This window comes from Cyprinus carpio, chromosome B4 (assembly GCF_018340385.1).
Source record: "Cyprinus carpio isolate SPL01 chromosome B4, ASM1834038v1, whole genome shotgun sequence".
Taxonomy (NCBI): Eukaryota; Metazoa; Chordata; class Actinopteri; order Cypriniformes; family Cyprinidae; genus Cyprinus; species Cyprinus carpio.
In genome coordinates, this window is record NC_056600.1 from 7,566,161 (window position 1) to 7,576,699 (window position 10,539).

Genomic DNA, 10,539 nt, shown 5'->3' on the forward strand with positions numbered 1-10,539 from the left:
GCTTAGACCACAGCTTGTTACGGCAAGCCGGCACATGTGAGGGCCATTTCATAGGGCCACAGGTCTTGAGCGCACTGACAGGCCAATTACTCCAATTCCTGAAGTCGAGAGCCTCCTTTTACTAAACCTCAGTCAGATTTCACTCCAACTAATTGCAAACACTAGTCTCCTCTATAGTGCACAGGGAGACTTTATTATTTTTTTCTTTTAAACAGACCATTTTAACCCTGAGGTCAGTTGCAAATGTTACTCAAGGTTTCTTCCACAAAAACAATTTTTAGTGATTTAGTTTCATGTGACCAATTTCAACCAAAAATCCTATTATTTAAAAATGTTTTTGTCATCACACAAACATATTTTTTTTTCTTATTTGTCCAGTTAAAATATCAATATTTATGAAACAAGAACATAATGATCTTTTTTTGATGGCATTATTTAACAGCACTTAAAAATATATACACATTTTTTTTGTGAAATAGGAGACAAAACTCCTTAAGTCTTTAAACTCCTCTTGCTCAGAGGATGTGTTTTCAAGGAATGTGTCTTCAATAAGTTTGTATTTTGTCAAACTGCACTGGCAGATATTTTCACTTTTTAAGTTACAAACAAGTGAAAGAATCTGACATGCAGGAAGATAAAATTCACTTATTTTAAGACTTTTGTTGTATCTTAACTACATATGTTTTGTTTTAAGGACTTGAATGTATTTCTAGAGAATTTTTTTAATGAAAAATGTCAAAACTACTTTTTAAAAACTCAAAATAGTATTACATAGCAGTAGGAAAAAAGAATGCTAAATGCAAATATAAACGTAAATATTTTATTTTATTTATTGAAAAATATTAATTTATTTTATTTTATGTTTTGTATTTTTTTTCAAACACCTTTAAAACTTAAGCAGGACATTTGGATTGTATGTATGTTACAATTTCTCCATTCTGTTCAGTATATTAAAGAAATTATAATATTAGGTGTTTTATGTCCCTTCCTCTTAGCTTGAAAATATTATATCTGTTTTCACCTCATTCGCAGCATGAATGACTGGCTGTGGAGAGCCATCTCTCATTACACTGTAGACTCATTCAGCTCACACAGCCTTTTCTTGCTCAGATTTAAACCCCTCGTGGTGTGAACCTGTATAAATTACACCTTGCCAGAACTCAACAACTTTGATGAATTTTCCAATAGTGTGGAGAAAAAAAATAAGAAAAACAAATCGTTAAAATGATAGCTCCCGCCCATGAAGGGGTGGGTCTGTGTGTTGGCTGGAGGTATGACATTTGAAATAATGATATTTCAGCATCTCACTCATGACTTGGGCTGCCTGTGGGCCGCAGAGGCCCTGCCGCTGGATAGAGCAGAAGACTATTGATCCATCGGCTGCCTGTTTTTCATCGGCTGTAATGAAGCTTGGTCACCTTGCAGCATACTAATGCTTCTTCCTGTTTTCATGACACAAATATCTTATTTTTCTTCTCCACCTCAATGCAAAAGCAATCTTTCACATGTTTTTTCTTGTTTGATTGAATTTCGATTTAATGTGTGATGCATCAGAGAATAATGTAATCTTTTTTTAAATGTTGAAATATGTCCTATTACTGTTTAATGTGCTGAAATAAGTGAGTCAGCACCAACACTTTCATCTAAGAATTTATTTTTTTTGCTTTGAATCAAGTGTTGTGGTCCATGTCAAAGCTGTCTGGTTTTGTTCAAGGCTTAGATCTCTTCATTGACGTTTTTGAAATCCCTGAGAAAATGAATTTTAAAAATACTTCTGATACCAAGGTCTATGAAAAGCCGGTCAGCTTGTTGTGCTCTATTGAGTTGGGATATGGTCGATGTGCTGCCTCATTTACACAAAACAAGAGAAGCATAAATCTCCATGTTGTTCTCATTCATATCTACAGTGTTTATAATATCAGATACTGTCAACAATATCATTCTGCATGGTAATCTCTGACTTTGAACCTACACACACACACACTGCAGAATGGCTCATATCGTTTCTCACATACATGCGGCCCATTTGTGCTGACATTTCATTATCTGATACAGTGCGTCCTGCCTGTCAATGAGCCTGGGGGAAATTACATCTCTTTCTTTTCAGAAGAGCCATTTGAAACTAATCTCCCAGTATTAAGATGTTCAGCAATTCGGCAACAGAGATCCTGACACATAGCTAATGGCAGATCCTCTGATATGCATTTCGGAGTGTCACCGACATCTTGGTGGTGCGGTCAAGTGCCACTTGAGCCGCATTCATCATGTCTGTTATTAGAGAGTACACACAGTTTACCATAATGCATTTGTTTGAAACTCTGAAAAATGTATGACACAGACCTTGAGATGAATTCAGGGCAGTTTGGCTTCTAGTACTTGGTAGTTTATTACTATGTATCTGAGAGAGACTGAATAAAAACTGGAATGTTATGTGGAGGATATACATTTTGATTTTGTTGTATTCATCGTTATGCTTGTTCAATTCAAATGTTCAGTGCTGAAATTTTTAAAAAATAGGAGGCAGCAATGGAGAGAACTGACTGTTTTCCACATGCTGTGTACAGTATATGGTGTGTCTTTATTTTGATTAACAAGCTCACAGTTTGATTCCAGATTGCATACATATGAAACATATTTCTACATCTAATGCTGTAAATGATGCAGGGAACCTTCTAACTTAGTACACTATGAAAATATTATTTTTTAAAATGGGAAGTGTTGTGTAAAAAGAAAAAAGAATCAGGATCTTTTAAAATGAATATTGTGAGTTAATTGCAATTTTATTATTTTATCCAATGTTATTTATATACAATAATATTGATTTTTTTTTTTAAATGTATTTAAGTTGAAGGGGTTTCTTGTCATTTTTGTTAGATTATTAAGCTTTATTTTAGGTTTAGTCATTTTAGTAATTCAACTTCGTTTTTTTTTCATAATAAAATTTTTGTTTTTTATTTAAATTTCATGAGGATCAAGTTTTCTAATTTAAAGGAAATATTAAATACAGTAAACCAGACAGCACTTCCTCTCAGAACCGATGTCTGTGTGGGCACTCAATACATTTTTATACAACCCCACATACACCTAGAATGAAATACAATGATGTTATATTGAATATAACAGTTTATTACAGGAGAATTTTGCCCCCAGAAGTTTCTGGAGCACTTTTGTTGGCATTTTTGCCTCAAACCCTCATTTATTTTAGCCCCAGTTGTCAACTATCATTATGTGCATGACTCAATTTATTGAAGGGACAATAAAAATGTGTAGGTGAGTAATGGTGAGAGTATTTGTTGTGTGTGATACGGCTTCCATGTTGTCAGTGTCTATGTGTGTGTGTTGTTGACGTGGAGCAGGGAAGCAGCTGGCAGTTCATGCGTGGTTTAGTCAGTCACTTTAGAGAGATGATGGTTTGGTGGATTGGTCAGGGGGCTTGTGCTCTGAGCCTCTGTGTGTGTGTGTGTGTGTGTGTGTGTGTGTGATTCTGGTAAACATTAGGATGTGTACTGAGTAAGAATGGAGAGATTTGCGTGTTGTGTGTGTCCTGTAGTAAGTGCTAAATGCAGAGAGTGTGTGTATATGTGTGTGCTGTGCATGTTTAAGTGAGTCAGACAGTCTAACAGCAAACAGACTCTGAATGCTAATTACAACTTCAGACCCTCCCCAGTGCCCTGCCCTGTTCACCGCTGGGATTTCTGACAGAATCTTGCCAAGCACGCATGTGTGTGACCGAGAGAAGCACTTCGAGCATCTACAGAGAGGGAATTGAGGAAGAAAATAGAGAAAAAGTCAAAGTATTGCACCCACTGTGCTTTTCAGATACTTCTGATTTGTGTTCTTCAGTCATTCTATACATGTGTGCGTATACTGGATATACACCTGAATATATATCCCAAATTTAAGGTCTGGAACGAACTGTTGGAAAATATTTATGCAAAAATCTGAATTAATAAATGTAAATGTTTTATATTGCTGTAAAAGTAATGAATTATGCACAAAGTTGACATAACCTACAGTACTGTAGGATCTTAATGATTTTCACTTAATATACTGCTTTAATATTTTAAGTAAATGTTCCAGTAATTTATATACTGGAAAAATATTAATAAAAATATACATTTTATAATATACAAAATATAATAAAATGTCTGTCCGTCCATCGGTCGGTCAGTTGCAGCCACAGACGTGCAGTGTATGAATCTCCAAGGATCCCTGTTTCAGATAAAAGTTTTCTTTACTTTTCTACTGAAGAAAAAAAGTCACTGACATCTTGGGTGGGCTGGGCTGAGGGTCAGTAAAATAACCACAAATTTCCATTTTTGGGTGAACTATCCCTTTAAAGTGCTCCAGTTGTCAAACATTACATTAGTAGTACAACTGCAAAATTTATTTTAAACATTTTTTTTTTTAATGAACTTAAAAATGTTTGCAAACAAACATTTGGAAATATTACTACTGTTCACAACTACATCTTTAAAATGAAGACAGAAAAAATAAATGACCACAGTTCAACTGAACTGAGTCAAGTAAACTCCAGTTACTGTATTTATATAGTGCTTTTTACAAAACAGATTGTGTCAAAGCAGGGTTACAGTATTAAACAGGAAAATAGTTTTTTGAAGGAACGAAACAAATGAAAACGCCATTATTCTCCTCTGGCCAGACGATACCAGTTCAATTGCAGGCTGCAGCAAAGTCAGATTGTGCAGAGGACTGGTCTGGTTCCTGTGGTCTTGTGCTGATGGCCGTCTAGGTGACGAGGTCTTTAGATGGGATCTGTGTCTGGGGTTCATCTAGTTGTTATTGGCTCCTCTGACATTCAAGGCTGTAGAGGTCATCTCTAGGTGCTGATCCACTATCTGGACTGCATACAGACTACAGTGACCATCTGATCTGGATACAGACTAGATCTTGTTGGCTACGGTGATGTCAGAATAAGAATGAGACAATCTAACATTAGCGTAGATGCCACTGAGAACAATAAAGCACATTTAAATTGTAGTAAAAAATTCTCAACATTTATACTTTACCTTAAGTCTTAGTGTTAAAAGTATACACAGTATGTAGTTGCAGTGGAGCGGTCTGGTCACATGGCAGTGTTTGGTGCCTTGGAAGAACTGACTGGCCAGCATCTGAAAACTTGCAGCGATGACAAAGCATCAGTGAAACCTTTGGCCACACCCTGATGAAGAAAGAAAAGTACAATTTATCTAAAAAAAAAAATGGATACCTTTTTAAATCATTTAAAATCTAACAATATCAGTTAATTAAGTTTGTGATGAAACAGAAGTTGCAATAATTTTTTTTTGGCACACAATTCACTACCTAGGGAACTGACTCAGACGTTTGTGTGTTAATATACACATTTTAAATAATATGTACACCTTTTTTATATAAAAGTGAAATTTGTGACATTTGCCAAGTAAGGTAACCCATACTCGGAACTGGTGCTCTGCATTTAACCCATCCAAGTCCACACACACAGCAGTGAGAAGTGAACACACCGAGAACACACACCCGGAGCAGTGGGCAGTTACTGTATATCCAGCACCCGGGGAGGAACTGGGGGTTCAGTGCCTTGCTCAAGGGCACTTCAGCCATGGGTATTGAGGGTGGAAGAGAATGCTGTTTATTAACTCCCCACCCACCTACAACTCCTGCCAGCACAGAGACTGAAATCTGCGACCTTCTGGTTACAAGTCCAATTCTCTAACCATTAGGCCACAGCTGCCCCTATATACCTGACGCATATACAAGTTTTGATATATTCAGTCTAAGTACAAATATTTATTCAGTGCCACTTACCTGACGCAATAACTTGACATACACTTGACAAATTTTTCTTCGGACATAAGACTTATAAAACACTTCTAAATACCGACTCAAAAACACTGGATATGCTGTTATGTTTTAGTTGATAAATTTAGTCTAAAAAACATGTATTTAGTGCAACTTTCCCTGATACGTGACTCTTTGACTGGATTTGAAAATAACCCTTCATTCAGTGTTTTTAAAATATATTTGTGTAGACTGAATATAAGATGTCTTCTCAACTAAGCCCATGCAATAAAATCAGCTCAACTTAAATATTTTTTCTCTTCCAACATTTTTTACAGAATACACACACACACACACACACACACACACACACACACACACACACACACACACACACACACACACACAGTATATAGAGCTAATTATATACATGTAGCTGCTCTGTTTATATTAATGGAAATGCTAAGGAACATTTAAGAAAAAAAAAATAGAAAAAAAATTAAAGTAACCTTTAGAAAATATGTATATGTATATATACATACGCGCACACACACACACACACACATATATATATATATATATATATATATATATATATATATATATATATATATATATATATATATATATATATATAAAATAAAAAAAGGTTCTTCATTCATTTGTAAAATAAACATAATATTTTAAAAATGTAACCTCTTCATTACTATAAACAGAACAGCTACAGGTGAATAATTAGCAAAACACTGTTCAAAATGACTTTAGATCGCAGGACATGTTTAATTTTATATCAGTGTCACATATCTCTAAAATCCATGATTTTTTTCTACTCTGAGGTCGTGATGTTTCCCTGCGTTCACTCCTACACTTTTAATGAGACATTTCTTCTCCCGCTGACATCACAGAACTGCAATCAATCAGCGATCATTATTTTCAATCTGCCTTCTCATCATAAACATGAAAGTTATCTCTCTCTTTTCTCACTCGTTTGCTCTCATCTCTTTCCTTTCAGGCAGTGGAGGAGGGTGAGATGGAGGGACAGATTAAGCAGATCTTAATATGGGTTTGTTCTTGTGTGATTTAATGTGGGATATCTGGGTGTGTGAGATCACACATTATGTGTGTTTTTCAGAGCTGGGTTGTAATTGGGAACGTGCATGTGGCCCCTGATTGATGCGGAGGGTGACTCGTAAAACAAATTAACCTCCACAAGGTCTTGCCACTCTGACTGCGACAAGAGACAGAGATAATGGGAAAGAGAAAAGAAACTGATTTGGCTGGAGCCTTTCAATTAAGTTAGTACTCCCTTGATGTATTATTGTTTTAAACATTTACACTTTTGGCAGATGCTTGTGTCCAAAGTGACTTTAAGAGCACCTCAACTTCTTTTGATAAACCATAGCGCTGCACTGAACCAGTTGAGCTACAAGACATACTTTCGGCGTTATTTCTTGTTATAGGAGTAATTCACAAGTTACATCATCATTTAATAAACCTCACGTCGTTTCCATGTCATTTTATTTAATCAATCTCAAGTCCGTTATCTGACAATTGCACTCTTTGTTCATAAATGTCATTAATGACCATGACAATTGTATTAGTAAATATTATTAGTAAATATTGACTTATTAATTGTGTTTTGTAAGATTTCTGATGTGATTTCTGAATATGCCTGTAAAATTACAGCAATGCAATAAAATTACATTTATTACAATTAAAGTTGTTAAATTTCTTATATATATATAAAATATTGTAAAATATTGCATTTTTAAAAAAAACGTTTTCATGATGCATTGAGTGTATACATTTTATTAATGTATTAATTGTAAGTTTTATGTTGCAGGTGCATATGTGCAATTTTATATACACACACACTTAATATTTTATTTTATTTTTAAACTATAAATAGCAATAATATAATAGTAATATATTAAAATAAAATATGTATAAATAAAATACATAATTTTATGTCAGTTATTTATTTGAAGTCTGTTGAATTTGTAGTAATTATGTGAGAAATATTTTATTGTATTAGAAATATTTATTATTGATTTTGTAGTATTTCAATGATCTCCACATTAACTTTAGATATATTATTAACTTGTATAACTATGAAAATAAAACCTTGAATACATTTAATATATTTTAATACATTAAGATAAATGTTTATGACTTCAAAAGCTTTGGAGAACAGCATGCAAATCATATGGACCCATTTTGTAGTATTTTTTGGTTCTCTTTGCAGATCATTTTATTTCTGAATATTGTGCTTTAAATCACCTTTTGCATTCCACCGCCATGACTGTGAGTAAATGACTGTTCCTTCGACATTTTTTCCCCCTTCACATCGCTGACCATTTTCCCCACCATTAATCAGGTGCTTTAACACAAACTATTGGCATTTAGTGTAGCAGTGAGAAATCTACATCGACTAAACGGCCGAGATGTACAACACTCCAGGGAGGGCCCACAATGCAACTGGGGTCAGCGTGTGAGACTGGCACAGTCTTTGTAATTGGCCACCGCTAGACCACCGTGGTGACCGAGAAGTGTTCTCTAATAACCGGTGAATATACATAGAATGGCCCCGCCACAGGAGACGAATAGACCTAATGAAACGTGGATAAAGATAGAAATGCAATCTCACAGGAGCCGAGAGGACAGAGGACAAACGTCTCTTACTAAGAGAGAAGGTGAACCTTCCTGTTAAAAGAGCGGGGGAGAAAATCACAATATCTGTCTGAAGGAGAATTGTACGTCCCCAGGGGTCTCTGGTATTGGTAAGGCAGTAAGAGGGTGAAATATGGGCTGTTTTGGGTGTTAAATTCAGGCTCAGCGAGGGCAGTGCATTTCATTTCGGTTTGCTTCAGCTCAACCTAGCCTAGGGATGAAGGACACCTCGTGAGGGGTCTTAGTTAATTAGCCAAGTGAGTGGATGTGTGCTAGAGCTTCAATTAGACACTATCACTAGAAGCACTGATGTGTGAGATTAGAGGAGAGAGAGACGGGACTAGTATAACAGGCTCTTCAAAAGCTGTAATCTTACTTGTTACTACTGACTATTAAATTCCTGCTGAGGTGTTTGGAATTGATGCAATTTCATTAGCATAAAATTAGATTGTGTATGATGGTCTTCATCAGAACTCTGTTTAGAAAACACAAGCCACAAAAAACCTGTGTCAGGGTTCACGGATCGTTCACCCAGAGGGAGAAGACGATAAATGACAATCAAGACTATCAGCTTGGTCTTTATTCTAGGCTGATAGCTTATTCTGAATGGCTTGAAATGTAACCAGTCAGTTACGTTGGTTTTGTGTTATTTCGGGGCATGTAAATTGTAGAACGATTTTTGCATAAGCCATTAGACTGAGCTCTATAATCATAGTCATGTACAGTGACTCACTGATATAAATTTTTTTTTTTTGGTCTTTTATTACATAATACACATGCAAATTAAGAACGCTAAATATGTGTGTTTAAATTTTTATATAACTAATTCTATAACGTATTACATAAAATATGATAAAATGTATAATAAAACATCCATCCATCCAAGTTAGTTTTATACAAGTGTGTACACAGTATATAAATACTTAATGTAACATGTCTTCAAAAATATTACTTATTAATTAAAATGATATATAATGATCTAAAGTTATATATTAAATGTCATGAGCATGTTGAATGATTATTTATTTGATTTGTGTTTAGCAGTGAAGTTTCTATTGTGAAATATAAATTAAAATTTATCTTGATTCTACAAAACAAGAAGCAGCGGGTCTCTAGCAGAGCGGAATGAATTAAATTGGATGTTATTGCATTACAGCCCAATTAAATAAACATCTGCAAAGATCATCAGAATCAAACACTGGTGCAGTCAGAGTTTCCATAATGTTGAAGGTGTGTATGAATACACAATTATGTTCATGTTTGGCAGTGAAGAATATTTACAGTACAATGAAAAGGCTGAAAATGTCCCGTCCTAAACTGAAATTAAAACTGTGATTGGTTGGGAAATATCCCACTCCAGCTGTTTGAGGCTGACCACATACATCAGAAGAGGTGAGTGTCATAGTGGCCTTTTTCTGTGCTTTCCTAAAGATTTGTGAGTCTGAATATTGGACTGTTTTATAGAAAGCATTTTAACATTTTAAATTTACACACTTCAGCTTTATGTACTGTAGAGCTTAAATACAGCTGTTCCTACTGTATATATCTGGTTTAGGAAGTAAACTCGCACCATCTGGTCGTACACTGCTCTATCATGTCAAACTTATTTGTCTTTAATGAAGGAAACAGCATGTGCGCGCACACACAGGAGCAAGCGCTGGTAGATTGCAGATGTGGATGTTGGAGTGGGAAGACGCCTGCTGTTCTTATGGGAGAGTCTGTTTCAAACAAACAGCTTTTCCATCTGAATACCGATGTACAGAACTTGCTCAAAGGTGCTCAGTACAGTGTGATGTGTTTCTTTAAAGGAAAAGAAAAAAAAAAAAACTTCCATCTGTAATTTCATTGTAAAGATGTTTTGGAGGTGCACAGTATTGTGTGCTTACTGGCTTCTGCTTTAGATTTGCTTTGTTGACCAGACTCATCTTCAGCCTGTTACATATTTAGTTTTCTGTTTCATTAAGTGACCTGTACCGGTAGAGAAGTGGAGTGTGTGAACTGGTTTGACAGATGATAACGTTCATGCAGGGTGTTTGTGTCTGTGTTATTTCAGCAGTGTTACATGATCTTTGCAGACCAATAGGAATGGTT

General features: G+C 35.3%; 1 long non-coding RNA gene across 1 annotated transcript in view; it reads left to right on the forward strand.

Moving 5' to 3' along the window:
- Nucleotides 1-7,427, forward strand: part of LOC122136975 — a 66,176-nt gene extending 58,749 nt beyond the window's left edge. Inside the window, exons 4-5 of the long non-coding RNA XR_006154473.1 lie at nucleotides 6,791-6,841; nucleotides 7,239-7,427. This is a non-coding gene — a long non-coding RNA (uncharacterized LOC122136975). The remainder of the gene's footprint in view (nucleotides 1-6,790; nucleotides 6,842-7,238) is intronic.
- Nucleotides 7,428-10,539: the final 3,112 nt, after the last annotated feature.